This window comes from Aphelocoma coerulescens, chromosome 1 (genome assembly GCF_041296385.1).
Source record: "Aphelocoma coerulescens isolate FSJ_1873_10779 chromosome 1, UR_Acoe_1.0, whole genome shotgun sequence".
Taxonomy (NCBI): domain Eukaryota; kingdom Metazoa; phylum Chordata; class Aves; order Passeriformes; family Corvidae; genus Aphelocoma; species Aphelocoma coerulescens.
Window position 1 is genome coordinate 95,668,353 of NC_091013.1, and position 22,626 is coordinate 95,690,978.

At 43.2% G+C, this 22,626-nt stretch overlaps 1 protein-coding gene across 6 annotated transcripts in view; it reads right to left on the reverse strand.

The window, feature by feature from the left end:
• The window catches only part of ST3GAL6 (ST3 beta-galactoside alpha-2,3-sialyltransferase 6), a 39,775-nt gene extending 23,331 nt beyond the window's left edge, over positions 1–16,444 (reverse strand). Inside the window, exon 1 of one of the 6 annotated variants that reach the window (XM_069019525.1) lies at positions 16,283–16,444. The gene's annotated coding sequence lies outside the window, so the exon portion shown is untranslated. The other 5 variants (XM_069019490.1, XM_069019536.1, XM_069019518.1 and 2 more) reach the window with 5 other exon arrangements.
• Between the last annotated feature and the right edge of the window lie 6,182 nt (positions 16,445–22,626).

The following is a 22,626-nucleotide window of genomic DNA, read 5'->3' on the forward strand; positions in this document are numbered from 1 at the left end:
AACGGAGAAAAGACAAGGAAAAGCAGCCCATAAAGGATCTACTAAAAACCAAAAACATTATTCATAACAGTATTATTCACAGAAGAGGAAAAAAAACCTGTTCCACTTGCAAAGTATTTGCAAAGATATTCATACAGCCTGGAAAAAAAAATCATTAAAACAAGAGAACAGAAGTCAGCATCATTCTTCCAACAGGATCATAAGGGATCTGTAACAACTTCCAGTGTTTTATGTAGGACATTCAGCCTGGCACACATGTGATAATGGGTCCACCCCACCTCCAAACAATCCATCATTAAGAGCGTACCTAACTTGGCCCTTAGAAACATAAAATGGTCTTTAATTATGTGTCTTCTCACCATCCCATCCCCCAGTGCCTGGCTTCATTCCGTGTTTGAGAGAAAGTTCTGTAGCCAAGAAAGTCTTCACTAAGAAGAATGTCTTTCTTAGTCTGGTTTAGTAAACAGAACCATTGCCTTGTTTACAGAAGAAATTATTCAGGGTGCATTTTTAATGGTGACAGCATCTTCCAGCTCTTCCTTCCTATTTTAAAACAGCTGAGCATTGTAGAAAGTTAATCAAAGGAAAACAAACTCCTACTATGCAAATATTGCACTAGAAAATTCCCACAGTAAGAGATGCAAAAAAATAGGGAATTGAGAAGGCACAGTTCAGGTGGAAAACAGCAGTTCCGTTCTAGTTTATTTACTTCAACACAAGAGCCACCACATTGATTTAAGCCCACCAACCCAACTGACAGAGGCCATGGTTCCCTCCCTTAGGTCAATGTTAGTGAGAGTTAAACAAAACAAGGAAGACAAACCTGGAACTCAATTATTCAGTTTCCTCCACTTTCTTAAAGCCCTACAGTGATCTACACAATGAAAGGAACAAGGAACCCAGTATGACCATGCCTTATGATCATGGTGACAGCTGGTCAATTTTCTGACAGCAAGCAATGGGATGCATAAGTGTTGCAAAAAATTGATGGGCATTTTTTAACAGTAATCTAAGCTAACTTCTGTGGGTCAGCTTCCTACCTCTCCCAGAGAAGAGTGTTACAATTACAGAATTAGACAAGATTGACTCTGTTATGGTACTAAGAAGACCTGAGAGATCAGCCTGCATCTCCTACTGACAGACAGATGCCCCTAAGCTCCCATCAACCCACCAGAAAGACTCATTTGGGTATATGATCTATTAACTATGTAAGACCTGAGGCTAATATTTTCTTTCCTTGGTGGAAGCAGGGAACCCCCATCCTTGACAGAGGCACCATCATTCCTTACAATTAGTCTTTATTCTAGTACAGTGTGGTGTAAGCCACTATCTCAGAGCCTCTGTTTATCTTCCAACTTACACATTTGGTTGATGCAGTCCTGTCACAGAATAAACCCTGCAGGAATCTACAGCTGTTGGACTGGGCAATCAAATGACCACACTATCATCATCTTTCTTTCATAATGCTCGTAAGCCTTCCGTCCTTTCTTCCTTAAAAATTAGTAGTATTAATAGCACAATGCAGGAGGCTTTTCCATGCGTCCTACTTATTTTGTGAAGTACCTTTCACTACTACTGAAGCAGAGTTAATAAATATTTAACTATAAAGTGGTTACTACTAAATTAAATACTACGCAGCTTAAAACAGTCTCATCTCCATAAACTGTCACAAGACGATATAAGTTCTTTGCTGCTGCCATGAAGTGACAGCCTGAAAACTTCAGCTCATTGAGACCTCAGATTCCTATCTCTTGTAGTTGTGGGGGAGGAAGTGAACTTGAAAATATGCTTTGAGCAGACCTTGAAATTTAAAGGGACAGCAGAAAAAGCACATAAAAGCCTAATAAAGGTTTAAAAAGAAACATCAGGATTTTTAAGATGTAGTCAGTATTTTGTGGGTTTACGCTTGTGACCACCAGTCCTGCAGCACTGCCTCCTTTTGGTCAGGATGTAGCATGTGCCTGGTGAAACAACCATGCAGCAAAAGGATAATTGAGGAAGGAGTTCTCACATCATCATCTTTCTCAAGCTGTCAAAATCTGAGCACGTTATGGCACAAATATGTATGTATTTCTTCTGCCTAATCTAAATACTATTCACCATTCACTTTTCCAGTTCTTGCCTTAAGTATGTGCATTATTTCATTGTTCATGAATTCTCCCCCTCTTCAGGAAGGGAATGCTGCAGAGAGACTATATCAAAGCGCTGCTGCACAGTCTAAGAGGTACTGAAGTGGCTGAGTCAGTCTAGTGCCATCCCTCATTCCCGTGCACCTGAAATTCTCATCATTTCCAATGTTCTTTTTGATTTTAGTTTAAGAAACTTTTGTCCCCAGAAATACTGTTTAAGCGAGATGTACTGGGTTATCCTAGCAAAATGGCTCAGAATTAAAACTAATTTTCTAACTCTCCAACAACTTGGACTTGGTTTTGAAGTTGTATATTTAACATCATCAGAATTGGAAAAGATTCTTAACCTCTCCTGCCCCACACCGAACCAAAGCAGTTATTTCTGTTCCTGAAAACCTGTACAAATCATGACACTAAAAAAACCTAAGGTTTTACTGTATCAAAACGTCACTAAGATCTTCCAGCATCACACCACACATACGCATAGCTGCTGCTAAAGCTATTCCCTGCACTGGAAGATAAGACACTTTCTGCCCTTATCTCTTCCAACAACATGGGTATAAGCAGTAGAGGAACAATTTGCTGACTGTGACAATTGATGCCTTCTTTCTCTCCAAGAGCACACCAAACTACCCATTTCACTTCCATAGTATGCAGGTAATTGGAAAAAAAAAATTGTCTTTCCCCAAACACAACTTCTCTCTATTAAAGAAAGTTTCCAGTGTTTCCCCTATCATTTCCTCTTTGTCCAAATACTACAGCAAGCCTGAAAAGAAACAGCAAGATAACCTTTTCTCCAAGTACCCAACAGCAAGCAATGATGTCCAGTCGATATGATATCACAGCAGCAGAGGTGCTCAATAGATTTAGTCAATCTTTGCTCTTTATCAGCTCCTACAGCCAGAACTGTAGCCTCTGTTGACATTAATTTACTGTGGAGACAGAGACTAGAGCTGTGCCCATCTTTGACCTTGTGCAGTATTTCAGGACAGGCTGCAATAGATAGGTTTTAGGGCTTAAGTGCTTGTCTCCCTTCCTTTCACCATCCTGCTAATGGTGAAACATATTCTGTACCACAAGAGACAGCAATACATTTATTACTTCGTGGACAATTCAGGATTCTTTTATTCCATTTCTTTCTTTCAGTAATGGACACTGGTATTTCGTTCTTCGGCGCATAACTGCCCACTGGGCCAAGGAAAAGGAAAAAGCAACTTAATTGGTATTTTTCACTTATGATCACTATTTCAGTTTGCTTTTGTACAGAGTCTACAAGATCTCTGCATCACTTTTCCCTCTTGTGTGGCTCTGCAGATGTATTTACAATCTCAGCAATTCTCCCCACACAAGCATATCCTTTGGCTAAAGGATACTGATAAAGATTTCAAGTACAGTTCAATCTATTGTACTTTCATCTCCTCTAATACTAATTTACCTAGACAGCGTATCTGGTGGAAGAGGAAGGTTAGCTCCCTTCCCAAAGGCTGCAGGCAGGCCCAGGAACAAACACAGCTCATCTCTGTGTTTTGGGCACAACAGACAATACAGCACCCACAGCTCTCCAAACCTTGTCTCCAGCCCCACATATTCCGACCTCTCACATCAAACAAGATTGAAAAAACACAAGCTTGTAGCCTTCCAAGACAACATGTCATCAACACAGAGGATTTAGCAAAAGCTGCAAAAGGCCTCCATGTCCTGATTTACAGTCTCATCACCACGCTCAGACTTCCTTGTTCTTACTGCACTAGATAAGGTATCATCTGTACAGTGGTGTAACTCCCTTTTCACTCCTGTTCCCTCCCTCTGCCTGAGAACCGAGAAGCTTTTATATGTACCCCACAGTGGAGGCACAATCAGAAAGAAATTAGAGGCTGCATGCACTCATCAGCCTGTTTCTTGGAGAGCAAAATGGCACGTGGACAAGCCTAAGTCAAGTTACAAGCTTTTTAAAACTTACTGAAACAGGCCCCACTCTGGGTGCGAAAAAAAAAAAAAATGCTGTGATCCTGCTCTCTGAGGTACCACAATCAATTAAGTGCACTGTTTCACAGAGATACCACTTTTGGGCCTCCTGATGCCAAATTTCACATCACTTCTAACTGACATGAAATACCAGCTCCACAGATGAAAAAGAGAAGCACAAAGCATCAACCAGTGAGTGCATCCTGCCAGAAAATCCGGGTGAGCAAAACACAAGGGAGCACGGGCATTAGGTACCACTGAAGTGGCCCTCGAAGAAGAGCAGTATTCAGTGAACTGTCTGAGGCTGAGTTCTTTAGCCCTGCTGAGAGGCAGAACATGTCACCTCCAGCTTGGGGCTATCACAGGGTTGCTATGCCACCCTTGAGATCCAAACTAGTGTTTTGGAGATTATCACAGCGCAATGTGGATCCCTGGCACCAGCTCAAGGTGACAGCAGGCTCCATGGCATGGTGCAGATACACAGTTAAAAAACTGCAAGCACAAAAAAGAGATAACTGGATTGATATTTTTCATCTGGTAAGTGTTGTTTTTAATTATTTTTCCCCTCCAAGATAGAAAACAATAGTCTTTCATGTTCCAAGGTGGCTTAGGACTCATTCCAATAATGGACACACAGTTAAACACTGCTAACTTAAGCTTAAAAGTCAGCCCTGGATAGACTCAAATCCAACTTGTGGCTTTGAGGGGAAGGAGAATAATAACTACTGGATTCTTATCTAACTGGTGCTTTTTAAGTATCACAGATTTCCAGAAACATTGCCTATAATTACGATCAAGAGCAAAGTCCACAGCCTCATCTTCTTGCCTGCTTTTGTGCCTTGAGATGAGGGAGAACAAGAAAGAAGGAACAGACATTTCCATGCGCTTTCCCTGTCCTGACTGCCTACAGCCCTCCCATCAACACACTTCACTTCTTTTCCCTCCTACTTCCTCCTGTGTACTTGGAACACAGACGAGCCATTTCTGTCATGGCCAGCAGCCACAGAGAAGCAGGGGACTACACAAACAATTATTTGGGGTTTGATCAAAAGCTAACCTCTGCATGCAAAGTCAAACACAAGTATGAGCTGAGCACAGACAGCTCTGCTTCCTCAACTCCCAAAGCTTTAACCAAGCGTAACAAATCCAGCTCTAACTGTATCTTAAAAAAATATTTATCAAACCCCCACACGCAGTCAGTAATACAACCTTAGCTGACAGAATATTTCCTAGCCCTCTTACGTTCTCCCAGATTAACCTTTAAAGCTTTAGCCAACCTAAGCTAGGTTGCTATTTATATATTACACATCGTAGGTGTCTGTATAATACATGAAAGAACAAAGGTAGAGAATGGGTGCTATAAATCCATGCAGCTCCTCCTGCAAGATGTGGTGACGGCACTGTTCCTTCCCAGTCTCTTTCCCTTTTTCCTTCAGCTCTTTTTCCAGAAGGGACTGGAATATAAACAAGCCATGCAACATGTTCTGGGGGTCAGAGTTCAGGTCATTTTCTTCTCATACTTTGACTTGTACAACTGAAAGGTTTCAGTCAACTTGAGCTGCTCTTCCTGCAAGGAATAGAGCATTGCAATTTTGAGTTGCTTTGCTTCTTCACCTCCTTTTAAGAAAACCAAGACCACACAAATACTACACAATGCTTGAAAAAACAGAAGATTATTAATAGAAAGATATGCAACCCAATACTACATCAGTTACTCATTCACACCACTGTTCTTTGTCCACAAGTGCCTGCAGAGTCAGAGGATTGAGGTCAAACAAGCAATCCTTCTTAGGTTTCCCAGAGAGAAAAAAAAATGGAAAAAAGTGGAAGGAGAAATGGCTGGAAAAAGGTGAATTAGTCAGGTTTCAAAACAGTTCAGTTACATACCATATCCGGCTCACCATTTTTCCTCCAGGAACTATGATCAATCTAAACAAATAAAGGTCCAACCAGAAAATTTGATCTGTATTTATTATATGTGCACACTCACTACAGCATTAAGTTCACCTTAAAACAAGGCACACTTTGTTTTCTGACAATGCCTAGGATATCCAAAACACCCTGGCTGATTTGGAGCTAGTGATTTAACCGCAGCTCTCACTAAAACAGCTTGAATTATAAAACTAAATCTACCAGTCAGGGGGGGGGAAAAAAAAAAATCTCATCACTAGGTTAAAATAAATCCCCCTCCCAAAACGCAAGAAAGCAAAACACATACAAAAAACACAACCCCAAAGCCCACTCACAAGCAAAATTAAGGCTCTCAAGGACAGAGGGAAAAACACGGTGGGCTTTTTGTTGCCTTTTTTCCCCGAAGGATAACAGAGGGCTCATTTACTAGCTTCACTACCAGCACCTGAAGAATTAAATGCTCCCCATCCGCACTGACACTAAATCCCAAGTAGATGAGACTATTTTCTCACCTCACTATAACAGTATAAATCCTGATCCATACTGGTGTCAGAATCTGCCCCTATATAGAAACAGGTGCTTTTTGTATGACTAGTTTTCACAGTAACATTTGTAAACCCCAGTAATGATAAATTTCAAATGCACTAGGACTGCCATCATCAGATGGCACAGCTTTTTACTGTAATTTTTATTGTCCATATTTTACCATATTTTACAAAGGAACAGGTTACATTACACTGGCTTGTGTTGATTAAGAGGTCCAGAAAATAGGTCTTAACATGCACCTGGCCAGCATACAAAACTGAACAGTTAAATTTTCATTTAAATAACATGCCAAGTATTTCTGTAGTCAGAGCCCCAAACACAGTATGTTTCTTCATTTCTGCTGTGTTGTTCCTTGTGTTGCCTCAAGTGCCAAAGGGAAAAAAACCCCCGAAAAAACCAGAACCTTCCCCCTCCCTCCGCAAAAAACCCTAAATCCCCAGCTGTTTGTGATGCAATTTACCCCAATAGCAAATCCTGCAAGTCAATCTGCTGCAATGCATCTGTGCAGACCAGAGCTCTGGGATTCTCAGGAATGCAGCAAAACAAGTGAAAAGTGTAAAGCTAAATTAATTCAGGGAGGGAAGAAAATGGAGATAAGTGGTAGCACTTACCCCACACTACTACAAAATCTTGGAAGCTTCTCACAGCAGGGATCCTGCCAGCTCAGGAGAAATCTGCAGGACACCAGCAGTTTGAGCAGCTTCTCTGATAATGTTAATGCCTTACATTTCCCAGTGCTCCCAATGAATGCATTCATGTTGCCTTTGGATCATGATAATTAATCAGAACACAAAACTTCAGTGCTAACTACCATCAGAAAACTAATCCCAAACTGACAATGCCAAACTAGAAAAGCTTGAATATTGTCAACATTAAGACGATTTTCACAAGCCTTCTTTATACACAGCTTTGTTTTCTTAGCACTAAAGCTCAAATACATTATTTACAGTAACAACAAAACCACCCATAAGAAAAGCTCTAATGAGCAGCTTCATAATCGTGAAAATACTTTGTGGACATAGAATGTTACAGAACTCACAAAGAACTGTTGTACAGTTTGCATCAGAGCCTGTATCTGATCCCCTAAAGGCTTTTAATGCTTTGTTTTGTTTCTTAAATGTGAAAGGAAAAACTACCATATAGAATATTTCATCAGTGCATATCCTGAGGACTGAGAAGCTACAAGACACACAGCACTGTAGAAAAATGTAGTCCTGTAAAACATTTAACAGTGTAAAGTCCTGGCATCTTGTCTGAAGGGGAAAGGTTACCGGTGAGTCTACTTGCATTAAATGTAAAAAAAAAAAAAAAAAAAGATAAATTGTTCGTAAGGTAGCGAGCTTCCCAAGCAGAACAAAGATGAAAATGTATCTGAGTTCAGCATTTAGAGTATCAGTCATTGCATTTCCTTAAACAAAACTGGAATCAAATTCATAATAAAAACAAAGAACAAAGGAGCAGGCTAAACAACACAAAACCAGAACTGGAATTCTTCACAGAGCAACTGTTAGTTGCTGTAACAGAATTCAGCTCCTTGCAGAAAAGTTTGCACATGTCCATTTATGTACTTCTGTGTATTCAGAGCAACAAAATGGTACTACAATAGTCTGTATTGCAGTGCGAACTTTTAATGGGCATCCATCTTACAGCGCAGTTCAAAGTCCTGAATTATGCACTTCAGTTTTCCTACCTAGACAAGAGGAAAGCTAATTATATCCGATGGTAATCTTCAATTGCCATCTGTCTCGGAGGAAAGCTGCCTACATTAGTCACTACAGCATGCTGGGAAAGCTTATATGTTTTTCTCAGTGCTACACAGAGACACCCATTTAGAGGACTTTCAGACCTCAATCCTCACTCACTGAAGGTTAAACACAACCCATTTCCTCCCCAAAACTGAAAACTGATGTATTGCTTTCTTTTCTCTTTTTTTTTTTTTTCCCATTGAAAAAGACAGTCACGCCGAAAACTGAAGGGAATCAAAGGTGCCTGTCACCCCACCCACGCATCTTCTTGGCCGGTCTCACAGCCCTCCTGCTGGGCGTTGCCAAAATGCCTGGAAGCCCAGACGAGAGCAAGGAGGCACAAAGGCAGCCAGGCAGGAAACTGAGGGCAGGCTGCAGACACACAGCGTGGTCTCTGCTAGAGCAATGGCTTCACACAGTACCTTCTCCTGGATATCACAGCTCCCTCTGCCAGTTTGTTTTGCTCTTTTACAATCCAAGTCTGGTTTGCTGTAGGTGAAACAGAGTGTCTGTTTTTGCTGTTCAATTCTGTTTCACCAGTCCTTAAATGCAAAATGAAGACGAGTCTCTTCAGGACTGTAGTTATCTTTAAACAGATTTATCCTCCCTTACCTGATCTTTTCTGAGCATTGGACATGCTCAGGGCTGCATGTGAAACTATCTCCTCTGATGACAAGCGAGTAAAAGTCCGGAAAGATAGTGCTCACCTCCCTGTGAGATCACATCAGGGCAATAGATTTTGTGGCACAAATCTGCTCTCCCATAACCAAACTGGCCCATGCTGCACCAGGGATAAAACACAGTCTAGTATGTCCTTCAGCATAAAACCTGAAGTCCACTAGAGCAAAATACACTGCACACCTGCTGTGTTGCCTACTGACATCTTTTCTTGCTACCCTGACCACACCAAATACAGCTCAGCCTCCAGCATCACCATGTCCTATCAGATTGCTGTTCATGCCAAAGCCGATGCAGAACTCCATTAGAGCATGAAATGCCATACAGTAAAAGGCTTTTTGTTCTGTTCTATCGCATGTGTTCTCAGCATGAAATGAGATTTATGCAACCATACCCTGTATGCGTGCATGCATGCCCTTTCTTTCCTTCCCTATAGAACTTTTGAACCCCTTTGGCTGATTTCAGTCAAATGTGAGAGATTAGGAACTTAATGTGTTTGAGACCTGCACAAGTTTTGCAAAAATAAACACCCAGCTGAGTAAAACAAAGAAACCCTATACATTCATTTTTCATTAAGCATCAGAAAGTACATACAACAGAAAAACATCAAAAATCTGGTTTCATTGTATCTTGTCACACAACTGTGTGGTAGAGGTATTAGAAGAACCTCTAGCCATTGTGAAAAAAAAATGCTCAAATTTTGAAATGCCTTGCACAAACATGTAAGTGTCCAAATTTTCCAAGAGTTGTATGAAGTTCAGCATTTTAGGTATCTTTTTCAACCACTTAACAGGTAGTGTTTGCTGACTTCAGTCACCCAGCTTCAAAAAGCCACTTGAACACTAACCAGTATCTATTATAGGTAATGTTCTCTGTGAAAACTGAAGAATGAGCTATTTTATTTCACTTTACATTTCTTTCTGCAAAGCTCTGAACAACATCTTCAATTTAGGTTAGAAATCTTCAACACAAAACCTACAGCTGCAGGCTAAGCCATCTAAGAACCAATGTCCCAAGCTGAAAACAAATTATAGTGTGCCATTAGCACGGAAGAATGAAAATAACTATTCCATTTAAATTGTTTCAATTAAAATGAAGTAGCAGTATTTCCTTAACATGTACTGCAGGAAAAGGCAGTCACTCTTGAGAAACTGTACAAATGGTATGTACACTAACCAGCATTTTAATCATCCGGCTACTCAAAACCCAGCTGACACACCTGACCTGTGCTCCACAGCACAAGGTGAGCAATGAAGGCACAAGAAACACTCTTGTGTCAGACCAGTGTCCATCTAGCCCAGTTCTGTCTCCAGCAGTGACAGCAGAAGATGATTATTTAGGGACAGCATTTCATGGACATTCTGTGTTTCATTCCCCTTGTCCACACGTTCCCGCACATCTCAACTTTCTGAGAATGGAAAATTAAAACTGCCATGTGTCGTTATAAAACTGGGATGTGGTCAAGGACAGGCTTATAGAGCACTTCAGTTTCTCAGCTGAGACAAGTGTCATCCTGCCTTATTAACTACTGAAAAGTATGTGGGCAAGCAAAGCTAGCCACAGTTGTAACAGTTTCCTTCGGGGGGGGGGAATCAAACCCAGGCTTCTGTCAGACATAAAATGAGAAGGCAATAACTTGTCTACACAAGGGGCATGATCCAAACTAGCTACCACATGCCAGCAAGCCTTGTGCACATTCAGCAATCTGGACAAATCCTAACTTGTTTCCATGCTTCACCTAGTGGATTTAATATTATGGCTCCATTTCACCTTGTGCAAATGTTGTGTTCAAACAAACCTGACAACCTATCTCCCATCTACACCACTAACCTCCTCCTGGTCTCAGTCCCACACATCAACTTCAGACTACCCAAAGCACTGCAGAGATAGAGATGATGTTTCCTGGGTGCTCAGATGTGACAGTGGTGGATGATAGAGACTGGCAGGTTCCATAACTTCAAAGAACCAGGAAATTCTTCAAACAAACCTATTTTAAATGCCAAATGATGAACAAGGCTTCATTCAGCGACAGCTCCTGGGCAGCAAACATATTCCTGTCTCTTCACTGCAGTGAGAAAAACCCATAGGTTCTTCCCTTGCATTATGCTTGGGTGCTTGTATGCCCCTGTTACCAAACAGGTCATTTCCCCCACACACATCACTGTGTCATCAAAAAACCATCAGCACCCACCTCCACAAATTACCTGCCCAGGAGGGAGCTATGGTAACCTACAATTACATGAGAAAAAAAAAAAAAAAATGGCAACACCACAACTTTGATTACTTTCTTAACCTAAGAAAAGGAGTTCTCCTCTCATTCCACATGTGATGCAATTTATATTTTATACATACACACACACATTCTCTATTGACTATTAAATGGCCATCACATTTCCTATGCCTACCTCTGCTAAGGCTCTAGGTAAGCTCATGCCACTCACACCATTCTCATTTCACTGGTGGCCTCAGGACTCTGAGGAGCAGGGAAAACAAGCAGTGTCTGGATACCATTGCAATGCAAATGTCAGTCTGCAGATCCAGTCTAACAAAGAACTTTTCTGAGCTCTGCAGCAGCTGATCCTTATTTGTCTCTGAGCTGTGATCACAACAAGGGCTAAAAACTTATTTTTAAAGTGAGTTGAAGAGTCTGTGGAAATCTAAGACTGCTAACCACACACCTCATAATCAAAGTTTCCTACTGGGTAGTGGCCCAAAAGAAAGCAATACTGCAGCTCGTGAAATGGAAACTTGCACTGTAAATCAACAGATGTTAAGAGCTTCAGTGATTAAGACAGACCTTCATTTCACTCCTGCCTGCTCTTAAAACCAGTTCCTAGATTACTCCATTCCAGCTCTCCTAACAGGAGGGAGGACCAACTGGCTCCGTAGGTTTTCCAGCCTTCCCTTCCCAGTCACAGCAAGTGGAAGGTATTCGACTTTTTTACCTCACTCTTCCTGGCTCCCCATTTACACTAGAACTTAAAAAACAGCTCTGGCACACCATACTCCCATTTTAGTGTTGCTGCTAGGGTTGGGAGCAGAGGTAATTGAACAGCTCCACACAAACTTTGGGTGTTATCTGGGGACACTCATAATTTGCTCCCTCTGTGACAGTGCTGTAAAGGGTCTTCCTCATGGGATACCAAGGCTGCACTCTTGCCTTTGAGAGCAAAGAACAACCAATCTGGAAGGCTGAAGAGCCAATCCACCGAAGCAAAATGGACTTAAAAAGGACATAGTATTTTAGAATGATAGGTACAGAACACAGCAAGAAGCACTGCTGCAGAGTATTTAATCACATTCTGTACCTGCATTTTCTCAGTCCATTCTTCAAAAGGTGGTGACACTGCATGCGACCCACACGACCCCTATTTTTCCTTCACAGCCCACACTAGCTAAGACTGCCCATCACTTTTCAACCTTTCTGCACAAATATCTGCTATTGATACCAGTGATTAACACACTAAACTGCAAAGTGAGAGCTGTTAAAAGGTGATTTCTAAAGAAAACAACAGCTTGCACACTGTTTTCCTGCAGACCTCAATACACATCAAATGAAGAAAACCTGAGATTTTAGGCTCTTCTGTTGAAGGAGGATAAAAGAAAGATTAAACGCTGTAGGAAATTCACAAAACCAATAATACGTAGCTTTATTTTCATTTCCCTTGAAGGCTGTGAATAGGTACAGAAACAACTGTATGTCCCACAGCAGAAACAGAAGAAACTGGATTAAAGGGGAAGTTCAGGGGGGTTTTATTCTGCTACAAAGCTGCAGTATTTTGAGTCAATAGACAGTAGAAAATAGACTCTGAAAAAGGAAAAAATTCTGTGTACTCAGTTACCCCATATTATTTATCAGCTTTTCTATGAGGCTAGAGAAATTGATTAATGAATTATTCAAATGAATGACAAATTACATGTCATAAGCTTGAAAAACTAAACTCCTCCTTAACACACAGTGCACACTTCAACTGATTTAGTTAATGCACTGCAAACATCTACAGGGAAAGTCTTCCATAGAAAAATGTATTTCAAGTAGTCTTCAGCTCATTCTTAAAATGCATTTAACTACGGAGCCATAGCAAAGTACCTCACATCATACACAAGGCAAAAATCACCATTTATGTTTGTAAGTAAAATAACCTTAATGTTAATGTACAAAGACAAACAAAGCAAGATCCTGTGCTACAGTTCAAGCAATACTGTGGAGGAAAAAAAACAACACCCAAACAAAACCAAGAGCCTTTCCTCAAAAGCCCCTTTGAGTCAACGGTATAGACAACCTCACAGAGACTCATGGTGGTCTTGCAAGTTTTATCTTCAAATGCTTCATTTGATTGCATCCTCTTCTAGGCCACTGTACTTGAATCAACGCCCAGGAGCACATGAAGCAACACACAAGAAGAAAACCACAAATCAGCCAAAGTAGGTTTATGTTAAGTTTTCCAAACCTGTGTTGGGAAGACAAATCAAATCTTTACCAAGAGACACTAATCACAGCATGCCCAGAAACTAACAAAGAGAACAAACCCAAGATATAAGTGCTAATGGCACAACTAAGCTATCATAACAGCTTCTATGCAAAAATAAACACCTAAGGAAGCAAGCAATCACTGAAAATCTTCTAAGACTGCCTCTGCTTGTAAGGTATCAAAGTCTCGAGAAGGAGGAAGGAGAAGCATCTCAAGCACTTCCTGCTGCAAAGGAGGCCCGTCACCACGTCACCTGCTGTACTTCCCTCCTCAGTGAGGCACCTTCTCCATGTAATTGCTAAAGCCATTATTTAGCAGCACACAGAGTACATACCAACATATCTTGTCAATCACCTTGGTCTAGCCAAAACACTGTAAGTCACCTATTTCCCCACCTCTTTATAACTTAGGACTCAGGTACTGGTGACCTTTCTGTCAGCTTTCAGGTTTTAGTGTCCCTACTGAACACTCTGCAGCTGCTCCCATGGGCATATCCCCAACTGGTAACTCCTTCCACAGAGAACTTTTCCTCCTACCTTTGAACAGGGATAGATAAGGACACTAAGCAACTCATGAACCTCAGGGGATGATTCATACACCCCACAAAACAGAAGTCTTCTAAAGCCAATATGACCCTTAGGGAGATCTGAGACTTCACCACCTTTAATTCTGCTACTTTAGTAACAGCCATAAGCCTGAAGAGTAACTTAATGGACTGCTTCAGTTCAGCAGAGACAGATGAGCTAAAGAAGCAGGTATGCATCAAGTTGGGGGAAAAAAGGTAAGTACGTTTAAGTCAAATAAAAACCAAAGATCCAGCTAGTGTAATCTTACATGTGGAAGGAAACTTACTTTAGTTTCAAAAATATCACTTCTGAGACCTAGTCAGACAAGAGCACTGCATGTCGATGGGTAGGAAACCCAGTTCCATGCACATTTCCTTTTCTTTCAACACCTCTCCGAATTCAGTTCGGTTTAGGAGTGACCAGTCTAGCACCATGGCACTCTCCACAACACAGGTTTTACATACATTTTTTAATCTGTAACACTTTCACACACTTCAGCTGAAAACTGAAGTGTTTCACCAGGTTAAAACAAGTGATCTCATCCCATCACCAAGTTCATTCTTTCCTTAATAGTTCTGCAACCACACTACATGAGAAACAGCTCAGTAAAACGTGCGTGGAGAGACAAAAATTGAAGAAAGCTGGATAGAAAGTTTCAGCTGAGTAACAACAGAACAGACACAAATCTCAGTAGATCAGCCGCTCAACCTCTCCGGAAATTTTAACTTAGGAAAGGATAGCGGGACTGATCTCACAGCTTGCTCTAACTAAAATAGAAACACCACCCCCACTGCCAAATAATAATCCAGGTAGTTAACAACAAAAAAGAAAAGGCAGCGGACATAAAACTTGCAGCGTTTGTTTCTTTCCTAAAATGCAAATAAGGGATTTGCATAGCTTAAAGCAGAGTCTACCCACAGAGCCATTGTTCCTTCCCCGAAGCCTTCGGCATTTGCAAGGGGCAGTTCCCTTTCGGTACCCTGGCTAGAAGCAAGCCCTTATCCAAACCTGCCTGACCGGCAGCCATGGCAAAACGGTGGGATTTCTCGACCCAAGGAATTCAGCAGAAGCCACGAACCTCCACTCTTATTTTACTTACGAGCCGCCGTCGGCTCCGCCGGGAGGCTCCCCCTGCGCGGGGCTGCCCTGCCCGCATGAGCCCACCCTCCCCCAGCCGTGCTCTGCCCAGCCCCGGAGCACCGGGCCCCGCCACCCCCTATCCCCCCGCTCCCGCGCTCTCCTCCCGCCGGCGCGCCCGCCGCGACTCACCGCCCGCGGGGGGCCCCGAGGCGGCTCCGCCCGCCGCCCCGGCCTGCGAGTGGGGCTGCTCCGGGAAGCCCGGGGGGAGGCGGGAGGCTCCCGCGCCCACCGGGAGCAGCCGGGGATATTCGGGCGGCCCCTTCCGTCCCTCACGGCCGCCCCGGAGCCGCCTACCTGTGTGTGCGGAGTAGCCCGGCCGCCCGCTGGACCCTCCCGCGCTCCCCGCCGCCCGCCGCGGGCAACACCCGACCCCGCATGCGGAGCCGGGCAACGCCTCAGCCCGGCCTCTCTCCCGGTCCCCAGCGCCAGCCGCCGGCCTGCGGCATCAGGCGCATCCAAGCGCCGCCGGGAAGGCGGGGGGCGGCGGCACTTCGGTTTCTGTCGGGCTCATCCCCACCGGGAACCAGCTCCTGGCTACGCCGCCGTGTTAAGATTTTTTCCCGTAAAGTTCCCAGGAATCTGTGGGAAAGGTCTGGGACGTCTCATCTCACCAGCTCTCAAAACCGATTAAAATTGTGCTCTCTTAAAAGGAGGCTTGTAGAGGCAGGCTCCATCCCTCTGGAAATTCAGTTTAATTCCTTGAATGCTTTCACCGAGGAACACGCTGATGTATTGAAATAGCCAACTGTGCCTTTCAATACGCAGTAATTTACATTGAATAATAACGTTGTTGGCAGCTGCTGCCATCAGCATCCACCTGAAGGAGATTTTAGTATTGAAGGCATGCATACAGACTCTAAATGAGCTTAAAGCTAGAAGCTTTCCCATCTGAAATGACGCGAGAAGATCAAGGAACGGTTAAGGTTGGAAAAGACCCCGAGATCCGTCGTGCCCAACCGTGGAACGTCTCCCGACAATCGTCACATGTGGCGCGGCAGAGACGCCGGCAAACTCGGGAAGAAGCACTTCCAGCGCACCCAGTCCTATGGGTTCAGATACCATTCACAAGATCCTCTCAGCCTGTGCAAGGGTTTAAAGCTATACTTGACAAGGCAGGGGTGTTCACTTACCGGCTGTCAACAGAGCAGCTTTTTTTATGTTTAAATCATCCCAGAGAAGAGAACAGAACTCGTCGCGTCTTCTCAGGGCCGCCCAGGCTGTTGCTGCAGCCTCTGGCAATTCCAGCCCGGTTCCCGCATGGTGGTGCTTACGACAGGGTTCAAGAGGAGGGCTTGTTCAGCTGAGCCCCATCTGCAAGAGAAAACGTAGGAGGAAGCACGTTGTGTGTTTAGACAGAAATGTTGTTTAGCGCAAGCCTGCTGAAATTCCTCCTGCATTTATACCAAAGCCTACCGGGGGAGGAGAGACTCACGTAAAGAAAGATAAAGCGGTGCTACGTCTTCCCCGCAGCAGTGAGCCTGTCTTTTCTGACCGATTTCCCTGCGAAGCTGCAAACGCTCTTCTTCCTTCTCCTCCCCCCTCCTCGGGCCGGCGGCAGGAGCCTTTCCCCCGCCCCGACAGCCCGAGAGGGGGTGGGAGACCTGCGCTGCGGGGGGCAGCGAACCACCCCAGCCTCCAGGAGTTACCGTCGAACTCAGAAACTAATCGTCACCGTGTGTGTGTGTGTGTCGAGGGGGGTTGGTGGTGTGAGCCAAGCAACCTGAAAGCCTCTGCACTAAGTTCAGGGGCAAGGATTCTCCCTCCCCAAGTACCTTCGCCGCTTACCATGAAACCCCAGGGGAAACCCTTCAGGGGAAGAACTGCCCCCTGAGGAGCTGCTGCCGGGAGCAAAATGAAACCCCAGCGAACGCAGGCGGGAGTCACTGGGCTCCTGGAAAATCTTCTCTCGGTACCTCAGCACCCAAGCGTTTGAGGCTGGATTTTGCTATTTCAAAAGAAAGTCAATAAATAATTCTGCCTCTGATAAAGAAGGTGAAAAAATGAGTTTGTTTGGAATCCTGTGCTGCATCAATGCTGTATTTTTCCCAGAGGAGTGTATCATGCTAGAAGAAATCTGAGGGGTTGTTAATAATTTAATTGTCCTCTCCTGTTTCTATCTTTATGATCCTGACCACTTCCAATCTGAAAATTTTCTATATGATGTTTCAGTGACCTCACAGTATGTTTTTAGCATTGTATCAGAACAAGACGCGTCCTTGATTGGAAAAGCAGCTCCTGTTTTTTGATGGCTATCTCTGGGAATGACCAGAGGTGGATTCTGTACTCAGCAGCAGTTTTCTACAGTACACGTAATAAAAATAACAGACCAAAAGCTGGGAAATTTTGTTTATTCTTCAGGGACTATCCCAATCTTTAGCCTGCTGAGATGACTTTCAATGTGTTCTGGGCTGGGAACCAAAGTTCAGTCCTCTGTAATTTGTCTTCCCTTGAGCTGAAAATACCTTAGTACTTCTCCCCCTCTCCCAAGAGGTTCCTCAGGTCTACACCCTTCACATCCTGCCCTTTACAAAACCAAGCTTCTTCCAAGTATATAGCTAAATTATGTGCCTTCTAAAGTTAGTTTATTTAACTGTTATATCTTTTTCCCATTAGCTGTCAGCTCTTACCCTTACCCTTCAATTCACCTAGGTATCATAGACACATAACCAATTTAAAAAAAATCATTAAGGTTGCACAACAAAGGAGTCAGAAGTTAGGATATACTAGAAGACGGATTTTGTGACTTCAGGTCAGTCCCCTTGCTCATATGTTTCAGGACAGTCTTAAATTATGTAGTCCAGTATTATTTTGTTCTGGCCTTGCTTTATTTTGCAAAGCCTTGTCTTTGTTCAGGATACAGGATGGACTCTCAGGATGTGCCAGATTTTTGCAGAACAAGATGTTGGGACTATTCACCACAGAAGAGTGTAGGAAACCTTGAGGAAATGGCTGCTATTCCTGCCTCTGTTCTGGACAGGATGTGTGTGCTGCAGCTGCATCTTTTGTGCATGAGTTCATGGGCGTGAGCTAGGTTCACACTGGCTTAGGTGGGTATTGGTAACAGTCAAGCAGGGATCTCTGGGCAGGCTGAAGGGCACAGGAGGAAGAACACAAACATACTGTGGCCAGACTGAGCCATGGCTCAGAGGCCAGCTCGGGTTATTGGTGCACCTCTGAAGTGAGTTAGACACATGCAATGTTCATTCCTGTGGTGGTGCCATGTGGAGACTTAGAAGTCATTTGATTTTACAGTTGGCTGCAAGTTAAGTGCTTGCCAATTTTCTCGGAGTCTTGCACAAGACATCTAATTCTAGGAAGGGCTGTGCATTCACAATTGCAGCCCAAAATCCATAGGAGATACAGTTTGCTCACAGTTTTATTCCCTTCCATTTAAGGTGGTGTGTGTAAGAAATGAAAAGAATTGCACCTAAGGTAGCTTTATAGACCTTTATCTGGAGTAAACTGCACTACATTTATCAAGTAATACAATAATCTAATTTGCAGCAACGTAATTTCACTTTGGTTTCTTCTGGCAACTGTAGTTGTCCCACACCAGCAACAGAATGAAAGCTGGTGTTTATTGTCATCTAAATCTGTTGAATTAAATTCAAGGATTCAAATGGCAATTTGAACAATTAATATAGTGCAAAAAAAGTTTAGTTCCTAGTTGTTTTCCAAATAATCTGCACAAGCAGGAAGTTAGTAACTAATTTGCAGCTCAATGAATTTGTTGGGCACAAAGTACAAGGAAAAGATAAGGAATCATTGGGATATAATCTATTGCAAACAAATTATTTGACAACAATAAGAATCTTTCAAAATGCTTTTGAAATGGATGACTAGCAGGAAGTCAAATGAATGCTCCTGCAAACAAATAACAATGCATGAGACCAAAAAGTCAACAGATTTGCTCTTTCAGTTGAAAATCAAGACTCCTGAGACACAAACCTCTTCCTAAACCAAACATAAAAGCCCCATAAACCTTTAAATTTAAAGCAATAACTAAAACCTGAATAAAATGTAGTCATATTTTAGTTCCAGGAGAAACCATGTACCTCCTGAGCCATTACTAACCTAAGAAAATGTTGTGGCCTCTATCCCAGCTTGGAAAATCAGAGAAAAATAAAGAGGAAAATTACAAGAAATGGAAGGGGAAACTGTAGAACATGGGAAAATCAAAACTGGAGAGAACAAGGAATAAAGAGAATGGAAAGTTGCAGCATCACAAAAGTGATTTCCCCATCAATCCAGTACGAAAGATGACTAACTAAGCTGTGTGTAGGCAATGCACCATAGCTATCATACACTTCTGGTCTTACTACTAAAATGCAACAAAACTGTCACCCTTCATTAATTACTCTGGGAGATGAAAGCATTTATAGAAATACAGACTGTCACAACATCCTTGTGGGTCCCTTCCAACTCAGAATATTCTGTGATTCTGGGATTCCTTCTCCACCCATCTTCTAGCTTTACTACCTACCATCACAGGCTGATCCTAATCTTTATGTCACACCATGAGAACGGCGCTGAGTCCCACACACGCCCAAATCTCTGCTATTGAGCTCCAAAACCTATCTCAGCACAACTCTGTTTTGTATGGGTTCTCTCAGTCCCCTTGCCCAGGCGCTCGGGGCTGCCTCCACGTGCTCTTCACTGCACTTACAGTTCCAGTTGTAGTAAGCACCAGTCCTTACATAGCTTTAGCCACCAATCTGTGGTTGCATGATATTTCTTTCAGAGACTCTTTGTCAGGAGACAACTTGCTGAAGCCTGTCCCAGGAGCTTTAAAAAATCTGCTTAGTGGTTGTAGCACATCTCATCAGAACCCACAGTATTTGTCATGAGCTCACAGCATTCAACCCCCACCTAGTTTGAGGTCACTTTTTCAAGACCTGGTCAACCAAAGAACTACATCAGGCTGTAACTGCTTTCTTAGTCCCCAGGGCCTGCCTTTTCTGGGAATTGCAAAGTGCTTTCTTCTGCCCTGGGCTGTGCAGTGCTCCTCTATTCAATCTGGGAGACAGGACACCAGCAAACAAAACATGATGGCAGGAAATGTCATGGAGGTAACCAAGGTAGGCTGAGACAGCCTCCCTTTATTTTTACTCCAGTAAAATGCAATCTGGAGTGGTGAGCACATTAGGAAGTGTTATTTGCCAAAGTGAAGCTCTTAATGCATGTGTTTATCTACAAACCCATAAAGAAATACATTATCTAACAGGCATTAGGCATTCTTTTGCTTCATTAGGCAAATGCAGAGGAAGAAATAGGTCAAAGCACATCCACTTGCATTGCAAACAAAACAGTGGGAAGGAAAAGGGAAAAGGGTTTGAAAAATTACAGAAAATGTGTCCTGAGCATCTTGTGGTTTTCACCAGGTCAAGAGCAACATTAAACTTCAGGTTTCACTCCACCAATTGTTCCCTTGTTTCCATTTAATTACACTGTTATATGGAACTCAAGTTCTCCACCTGTCCCTTCATCCTCCCAATGGATAGCAGCATACTGTGTGACTCCACCTCTATGTATATTCAAGGATAACCTTGATACTGAAGCTTCCTAGCACTGAAAGCAGCAAAGCAAGCAAGAGCTGCTGCTTCCTCCCCTGGCAGGAGACAAACTTCTCAAGATCCAGTTCTCCTACCCATCTGCCTGGGACATGGCAGTCTCCTCCCTGTAGCTTGCAGGCATGCAGTGGACTGCTGTTCCCAGAGGATGTCGGCTGTAGCATCTGGCACAAGGGAAATCTGGGAAAAGGAGAGGTGGGGTGGTGCACAGTAGGGAGTAACCAGCTGAGGGGCGTGGCAGGGCAGTGGGAGACCCTTATTTGCAGTCTGCTGCTAGATCACAGCCCCAGGGCCAAATGCAGGAGGGCTCTGAGCTTAGAGAGAACAAGAAGTTCTTGATCCTGTGGCTCTGGGTCCCTACCCACTTGGCCTACATGCTTGGATGACTGACATAAGCTGCTTCTGGAAGATGAACTACTTGCCCTTTTATGATAGCTGTCAGTCCTATAGTACCATGCCAGGAACCACTCTCCTCGTATCCTTTCCAAGGAGAGGCCTGCATGTAAGATGCCTTTGCCATTTAAAGCACTGCTTAATGCCATTTCTTCCTCTGTGCATTTTATGAAAAAGACTTCCCTGTTTTTCCTGCTGGCTCCCCATAGCATAGCTTCTGATTCTGGCCTGCAGACCCCCAAGTTTTTGTCTTGTCCTGCTGGCTTCACCTGTACAGCCAAGTCATTATTACAAGTGCTCAGGCAGCTACTGTAGCTCTCAGATATGTAACCTTTCCACTTCAAACTTGTGGCCCACTTCTTTGGCCAGTGTTAACTGGCCTGGATTTCTTTACTGGTTTGCTGCCAAAAATCTGGGAACAGGTGCACAGTTTTTCTGCCAGGTACTCTTCAGACTGGGTCTTTACTTGGAAATACGATGTAGCAAGTCAGTACACAAAACAGGGCTATAAAAGCAATACAAATAGCTATAGTTAGATTCCAGGGAGAAGGAGGGTGAGAAGTTAGGTGAGTCACTGTAAGTCAGAAATGTTATGACAAACTGCTAGAAGCCTTGTCATACATGAATGCTTTTTCAATGAGACACAGACATAGGCTGAGAAGAAGAGTGTTTTGCATGTTTCTTACTTTTAAGACTTCAAGTTGCACTCAAAGTCTTGGATATAGGCAAAATGTGGGAAATTTTTAAATGCATTTCTTTCCATGACTGACTTACCCGCTTACAACTCCTGCCAGGTAATGCCCATGGCTAGTCAGCAAATGGTCACTTGCCACAGGTTGGAAGGATCAGTAGGATCCACAAAACTGGCCTGGTGGCACAGGAGAAAGAATCCTCCCCTCATGGCACTCCAAGCTGAAAATAAAATTCTATGTCAGAAAAGGCTGGTTGGTCTTTGTAACTCGGGACAACAACAGCTCATGGATCAGACTTTTCTTTTTTACTGCTCTGCTCCTGTTCCAAATGGAAGCTAGACCTGACCCACATAAATATGATCAACAGGCCAATATCCAAGCCATGTGCAATCTTAGTACAATACTCCTTCTATTTCAATGTTTAGCCATTTCATCCATGCAAGTGGAAAACATCGAGTGATCTTTGCAATTTATTAAAAGCCATCTGTCAGTTAACTCACCATCATTTAATCCATCATAAAATTCCCCATTGTACAGAAACAGGAAGCTCCACTTCCAGCAGCCCAAGCCACCTGCTCACAGCCTCTGTTTTTTGGAGAGTGGTTGTTTTTGATTTGGACACATCATTGAAACCTGGCCTTTCTTGTCTACAGCTAAAATATAATGGTGCAAGAGGAGGTCTGTCACTGAAATGTTATTATAGAAACACTACTGGGAATTGTGCCATGACCAACTTTAACTTCCCAGATACTATTTAGGAAACAAATGCTTCTAATAATAAACTTGGGCCCAGCTAGTCATGTGTGTGATAGCTGCCAG